This window comes from Phaseolus vulgaris, chromosome 6 (genome assembly GCF_051622355.1).
Source record: "Phaseolus vulgaris cultivar YP4 chromosome 6, ASM5162235v1, whole genome shotgun sequence".
Classification (NCBI taxonomy): domain Eukaryota; kingdom Viridiplantae; phylum Streptophyta; class Magnoliopsida; order Fabales; family Fabaceae; genus Phaseolus; species Phaseolus vulgaris.
In genome coordinates, this window is record NC_143503.1 from 21,131,217 (window position 1) to 21,139,730 (window position 8,514).

Consider the following 8,514-nt stretch of genomic DNA (forward strand, 5'->3'; position numbering starts at 1 on the left):
ACATGTCATATAAAATATTGGTTGAACAAGGTATCCTTGTTTGAATTATAATCTAGAAAAGTAAAAGATGCATTTGATTCTCTCCTCGCTTTAATGACATGTTATTTATTGAGCAATGGGATTTATCGCTTGAATGATGTCCTTCATTAATACATGAGAGGTATTTGGCTCTTTCCTCACTTGAACAACAAGTTGTCACTTGATCGATGTTCCTCATCATTTGAGCATATTTGTTGCTTGAGTGATAAGATTTAGATTTAGAAACATGTATCTTCCTTAAGTGACGAGTGGTCACTTGAGTGAGATATACGTAAAACACTCAGTCAAGATTAGGCAAGATTCCGCGTACCAATATGCATACATATTTATATTTCATTCAAAATTACAACATGGGATCACTAAAATCACAACCTCTTAGGTTACACCCATTACATTTTATAGACTAGCATAATTTAGATAAAATAAAACATTTCCAATTTGACATCTTCATATTCTATCCATTCAAAATGTTAAAACTACTTCAAAGTTGACATTAATAACTACTTCAATGTTACCCTTGTAACATCTACCATTTAAATATTTTTTTCTTCCTTTGATTTTAATAACTTTGTAAGAAAAGTTTCTAGAAGTTATGTTTAATTTTACGTATTATCTACTTGGCTAAAAATTATAATATTAGGTAAACTTAAAGGAACCTATAAAAATATTTAATTTCTACTATTAATTATATTTAATGATTATAAATATTTTATTAAATATTGACCACTTTTTTCACTTGTTTGAGGTAAAATATGAATAAAGACTAGATAAAGACATAAAGTTTATTAGGAAGTTAGTTTAAGTTTAATCCATTTTCACAAAATTGGCTTGTAAGGTGTGGATTGTCCTCACTTATACACTACCCCTTCACGTCAAGGTATGGACATCTCATGTGTGGAATTAGATATTTGTGGGTGGTCTTATAACGAGTGACACGATATGTTGATCAAGGATGATCTTGAAGCTTTGATGTCTCCAAATCCATGGTGTTTGATGGAAGGCTGAAGTTGTTGTGTGTGTGGGTGGGTTTTGGGTAGAATGATGTGTAATCCCCTCTTTGTTTGAATCTAAAACATTTTGGAATCAAAACCTTATTTGAAAAAGATTGTTTTATGAAGAAGTGGAAAAACTGTTGGGTCTATTAGTGTCTAAGTTCAAGAGGGGAGAGGTGAATTGAAATTATAAAATTTCCGTAAATCACAAACTGGTTTACAGTATATCAGAGGAAAAAGAACAGCTTGATTTTAAAAAAGAACATATTGATTCTTCAAAACACTTTAACACAATCAGAACTTATTCAAATTAGGATTGAGATCAAACAGTGAAAGTTAACCGAACCAAATTGGTTAATTTTTAACAGCTTGAAGAACACAGTTTATACCAAAAGATCACTCAAGTTCATTCAACACAAAACTTCAAAGAGAATGAATCTTTACCAAAGATTTAATGGAGAAAATTGTTCGTCCTTAAGCCAATTAAAAACACATATTCAAAATGCTTTGTTTATGTTTAAAGAACTTTTCCAGATCAAGAAGAACAGTTTCATTAAGTCCGGAAATAATAGGTTTAATTTCAAATGAACAAATTTCGTTCTTGACAGATTAACCAGAAATCAGAAACGAGTGCAGGGATGAGAAGAATAATGCAAGCACACTTTATACTGGTTCACTCATAATGAGCTACATCCAGTTTCACCTTACTCCAAGGTGGAATTCACTAAAAAACCAATTGCAATCAATTTCAACACACAACAGTTCTTGAACCCTACAAGAACCATACAACCAAAGCAGAAAAACTCTATTTCAACACACCTTGCACTCCAAGAAACCCTATTAAAGAGTGACTCACACAACCACCTTTACAAACAAGAATTAAAGGGAGGATAACACCTGAAAGAAGATGCAAGAACAAAAACCAGTTGTTCCAATTGCAGCAAAAACAGTATCAGCACCTTCACCAAGATCAAGGTTCTCCTAGAACAAGCACACTTGAAGATCCCTTTGGAAAACCCTTTCAAAAGCTCATTTCAATCCTTCTTCTCACAGAAAACGTTTAATCTTTACTAAAACCGTGATTGCTCAACACCCTTTCATGTGAGAAAAGCCTTTCATTTTATAGAAATCAGTTTCTAACAACTTTTCAAAAACCAGTTAAAAAGTTGTTATAAAAACAACAGGTTAATTTCGAAACAAACAAATTGTTTTTCAGGAAAACTGTTAGCTCAGCTTAACTGAAATAACTGATTGAACTGCATTTTTTGGTGCCCTAACAAACTTTCGAAAAACCTTTCAGCAAAACAAAAATAAACCATTCTTTTACAAAGAAACAGATTTATTTTTGTGCAGTATCCTGATTTTGTGAGAAAACTTAAGGATCTTTTTGGAAAGACATTTAAACACTCTTTGTGCTTGATCTTGATCACCTGGATTTGGCATAGGGTAGGTCATGAAGCAAAAGGCAACCTTAAACTCACACTATCCTAAATACAAGATCATCTAAAAACGCATTACAAACATCAAAGCAAACAAGCTATTTTGTACATCAAACACACACTAAGACTATGTAGAGAAGAAGCTTCATCCATCTTCAACAAAAACAACCTGTTGTTTTGTCGTTTCAATCGGTTTTTTATCACTTAGAGGTTTTTGAAAAGGGTTTGAAGCTGTTTGACTTAGTTGACTTTGCTGTCAAACCAATTCAATCGGTTGTTTCGAGGATTCAACCGATTGTTTGTTGAAAATCCATAACAAAATTTTTGTTATGTTTGCAAATCAGCTTTAAATGTTTTCTAACTGAATAGACTCCTACTTTAAATGTTTTTAACAACTTTTGGAGTATTTAAAGAGGTTGTTATACTCTTAAAGTTTGATAGTAGTTTTGAGACATTGTGTGAAAGTGTGAAAACATATTTGAGTTTTCAAGATTTGCATTCAAGCTTTTGGATTTTCTCAAAGAAATGGAATAGGATTGTTGTAATCTTTTGATTTGATCTTCATCAGGTGTAATCCTTTCTGAATCTATTGTATTTCTGAATACTGGTGTGTAAGTGCAGAATCAGAGGGTATTCTGATTTCTGTGGTGTTTGTGTGCCAAAGGAAGTGTGTGACTTGAGGTGTTGAAGGTCACTTCTTTGGTGGTTGTAATCTGGATTTTGATTGCATAGTAGATACCCAGTGGTTTCTGGGGACTGGATGTAGCTCTTGGGATAAGAGTGAACCAGTATAAATTGTTTGTGTGCTTTTCTCTTACCCTGAACTCATTTAAATTTTGTTTTTAAGTTGTTTTTTTAATTTTGCTAATATAAAAAACCGGTTGAATTGCAAAAACAACTAGTTAATTTTCTGTTAATAAACTTAAACAGTTTTAATTGATTGCTTTCTAGATTTCTATATATGTGATTCTGCTTTGAACTTCATTATACCTTCAAAGTTTGCAAAAATCTTTCATAAACAATCCACCCCCTCTTTTTTAAGGTCATATTCTAACACGATAAACCCATCAAACCTTGATAGGATAGACTATAATATCATATCAAGAAGTGAGTTGCATATACTATTGTAAGATCATAATTGTCTCCACTTATATAGTGAAAATTGGTCTTCACTTGTTTGACATGAAATATGAAAAGAAATGGATGCAAAATAAGCTTAAGAGATAATATATGATTTGGGAAAAAATAAATTTAAAAGTAGGAATACAGTGTTTCATTTTTTAATTTTTAAATGGTATTATATCTGAGATAGAAATCATCCAAAATTTATTAAGTATTAATTATTAAGATATTTATTTTATATTTCATCATTAATTTCATTATATTTTTCAATCATTTTTAGATTAAATATAATTATATATTTTTTATGTTATTAAGGTGAGGATGACTCCTTTTGAAGCATTGTATGGGAGAAAATGCAGAACATCGTTATGTTGGTTTCAAGATGGTGAAATTGTGTTAACTGGACCAAAATTAATACAAAATAAGAAAGTCAATATGCTTTAGGAATGATTGAAAACATTCATGAGTAGGCAAAAATCTTATGTAGATCAAAGAAGACATTTATAATTCTCTGTCAGTGAACATGTTTTTCTGAGAGTTACATCATTCACTAGTGTAGGAAGAGCAATCAAATCTAAGAAGTTTACCGTAAAGTTCATAGGACCTTATCAGATTCTCAAGAGAATAGGTCATGTTGCATGTGAACTTACTTTACCTATTCCTTTGGCCAACATTCATAACATTTTTCATGGATCAAAAATAAAGAAAAGGGTACCTGATCCCAATTATATTCTAGAGTCTGATTCAATGTAAGTAAAAGGAAATCTCTCTTTTGAAGTAAAGACAATTGGAATTATAGACTTTCAAATAAAGCAATTCTGAGGTAGAGATATTAGTATGCTCAAAGTGTTGTGAAATCTCACGTCGGATGATTCCACCTGGGAAAAGGAGGAAGAGAATATATGAGCATCATATCCTAATTTTTATTCTAGGTAAGCTAATTTTCTATGACAAAATTTTTTGTTGTTAAGGTTGCAACTCACTCTCTCTCTCTCTATCTATCTCTCCATTCTCACTTCTCCCTTCCTATTTCTATCCTTCCCTATGCTCTCTAAGATTTCTCTCTCATACCTCATCTCTTTCAGAATCTAATCATACCTCATAGTAGTTAATGAATCAAGGATCATTTCTACTCTATCATATTTCCAAACAAAGTAAGTTCTTATTTATCCTAAAGATTCTTTCTTCTCTTTTTTTTTTCTTAGGATTTTGTCACCACTCTTGGTTGAGTCATTTGAGAAAAGTGATCATCTCGACTTGATTAACCTTATACTAAAATTTAGCATTATTGATTTAATTTGGGAGGTTGCTTAGAAGTAAAACATTTCAAGTAAAAGAAACTATTTATGTTTTTTTTATAGAAGGTTAGGATTGCTAGTTTGGATAAGAAGTTAATTTAGTAACTAAATTATGCATGTTAAAGTATATAGTTTGTTAAACTGGGTTTTGATTATGATTTTGATAATTTTATGAGTTTGAATTATTAAGATTGACTTAAAATGATTGAATAATGATGTTTGAACAAATATGGTTTGAATTGATTGTTTTGAATTGTTTAGATGTTGTATTATTAGAATATTTTTAAAAAAAATAATTGAAAACACATTTGTTTCTGTTGTTGGAATTGATTTTTTTTATATTTTCGCTCAAGCGAGTCAATTCTCGTTCAAGCGAAAAAGTCCTACAACTCAACTTGGCTTTCAGTCATGGTTTCGCTTAAGCGGAATTTTTTTTTTGCTAAAGTGAAAACAACATTGAAAATCAATCATCCCTACCAAATTTTCGCTCAAGTGAGTTCATTCTCGCTCAAGCTAAAAAAATGTTTAAAAAAATTAACAATTAAATTTTTTTTTCTTGTCTCTTTAATGGATTGGATTGTATATTAATATTTATTTTTAATGTTAAATGAATATTAAATTGTAAATTTAATTGATTTTTGTGATTTTGTTTAATAAGTTATATTATATGACAATGCTTATTGAGATTGGTGGAATTGTATAAATTTGTAGTCACATATCTAGGATGATATGAGAATTATTATTGGATTTGTGTTTTAATTATTGATACATATGTTATAACATATAGTCCCTTGTTTCAATGATGATCATAAGCTAAGACAACAAGTGGGTGAGGAGAAGTTTAAGGGAAAGTTTTTAAACACCGTAACATATGTAGATGCATGACCTAGACTGTATTGAACTTACCTTGATAACATAATTCTTAAATTCACATATAAATACAAGTACTAGATTATATCAAATATTAGTCTCTAATAAAACATATTTAATAGGATATTTTGAAAAGTTTCAGTTGATATTTCGCTAGTTGAATATCACAGATAAATTTATAGACTTAATAATTCAAATTATAATACAATATTTGAGTATATAATGTTAGTTATCCAATTTATACCTAATATATTTCAATCCATTATGAAATCTCATTTTAAACATTTTATTATTTGTTAAGCAAATTATTATTCACTGAGTGAATTATCTTTCATTAGGTGAAATATATATATATGAAAATAAATTTATACTCTTTGAATAAAATTAAATGGAGAACCATAAATTTCTACGACAAAGCCTCCAAAACAAAATTTACCATTTTTCATATTCTAAAATATTTAAAATGAATGAACATATACCCACACACATTTTCTTTGCATATTGTTGTTAATCTCGCTAATAATGAACATTCAAACTAAATATCAAATTCAAAATTTATAAAAAGACATAATCCAACTAAATCAAACCAAACATTTTAAAACACAACCCTCCCAATACTAATAACAATAAGATTCAATGACCTTTCTATATTCGTAATCAAATTTATTTATATTTAAAATAAAAGAGAAAGTAGATGAAGAAAAATGAATAAGAAAATGAAAAAAAAAAAAAGGAAGGAAGAATAAAAAGAAAAAAGGGTTGCAGGACTTACATACTTCTCAATTGATGCCAAACATTCTTTCAACAAAACCATCATTTTTTTATTGTCATTTTCTTTCTTTCTGAGAAATAAATTTTTTTTTTAAAAGTCATTCTAAAAAGGAATCAAGATCTATTTGAAATTTAACAATACCAAGAATCTCACAAAATCAAATTGAAATTGTAAAACCCATTTAACACAAAAAAAAAACTCTTTTAATCTAATTATCTATACTTCTACGCATGATTATGTCAAATTCTTGAAAAGTAACTTAACTATTTTTAAAACGTATTATTATCGTATTAAAGTCTTAAATATTTATTTATTACATTTTTTGACAAAATATTTTATGGCTGAATTGATTTTTTTCAAGATTTATAAATAAAACTAAAAATACACACACAAAAATAATAGTCCAGCTTAACCATAAGCTAATTCCAATTAAAATTTAATCAGAATAACTTTATTATACACTATCTATTTTTAACATAATTATTTTTTATATAAAAATAGTTTTTTATTGCATTCCCCCTCAAAAAGCTATACAATCTCTTGAAATTTGATAATAACTTTTGTTTATAAATTTTGTTCCTCAGTTTACAAAAATATGGAATTTTTGTCTTAACATAGAAAAGTTATCACAATAAAGAAAACATTTTATGATAATTATAAAAAACCAATAAACATAAATTAATTTTAAAAATAAAAATTATTAATTAAATTAAATTAAATATTATTTTATAAATTAAAATAATTATTAATATTTAAAAATAATTTTTATTATTAATACAAATTTATAAATTAATATCTAATTATTTTTTAACTATATTAAATATTAATTTAAAAATTTATTTATAATTTTTATTATTTATTAAAATTATTTTAAATATTATTAATTTTTTAATCATAAAATATATAAAAAAATTTAGTTTTTATTTAATCATTTTTAACAATAAATATAATTTATTAATATTTAAATTGAAAATAAATTCTTAACAAAACTTGTGGTGATTAAATATAACACCAACAACAAATACATTGACTCTTTTAAAACAAATTAACAACATATAAAATGGTAAAACAAAGTTATAAAAACATCACAATAACAAAATAAAAATTGTTAACATATACATAATATAATATGAAAATAAAAATAAAATGCTGTGACAAAGTGTGAATAGTAAAAAAAAAAAAGACAGATCTATTAATCTCTCCTTTTTATCCTTTCATAATTTATTTATTTAGTATCTATCAAAGCATCCGAGGGAGCTTCCACGTGGTCCTCCTCAGAACACGTCACGTGGTCCTCCTCAAAACACGCCACGTGTAACCATTTAACATTTCCACCCACATGGGTTCCTATGGAAATCCCCACCTTCATTTTTTACTTCATCCCATGCTCTTCCATTCATGGATTAAATATGATTTAATTTCTACATTTTTCTTTTAATTTTTGCTTCTTATATTTTAAAACATTTTTTCCTTAATTTATTAACTAACAATTGTGTATGGTTTATAAAAAATTTCGTAATCAAGCACTTAAATTCATAAATCTTAAATGATTATTCTTTTTTTTTATACCAAGATAGAGTTAAACACATGTATAAAATCACTCTCATAATTCACGAAGGTAAAATATCTAATCAATTCTTCAAAAAGTAATTTCGCAAATAGAAATTTAATATTTTTTTATTCATAAAGTTTCGTTTGATAATGAAAAATGTATTTAACATATATTATGAATTATTGTCATTCATTATTCTTGTAAGAATTACATATATGTTGTTATCAACCATGTCAAAACTATCCTAATTGTTATTTAATACAATTCATTGTTAAACTTCTTCAAATAGAAAATGAAGTTCCTAGAAAAAGTTTCTATTATATAAAATAAATATAATCATGGTAGGATAGTACATATAATATAAAACATTTTCACATAAACACATAAGATAAATTTAAATAAAACTCATGAACGTTGCAATTGAAATTTG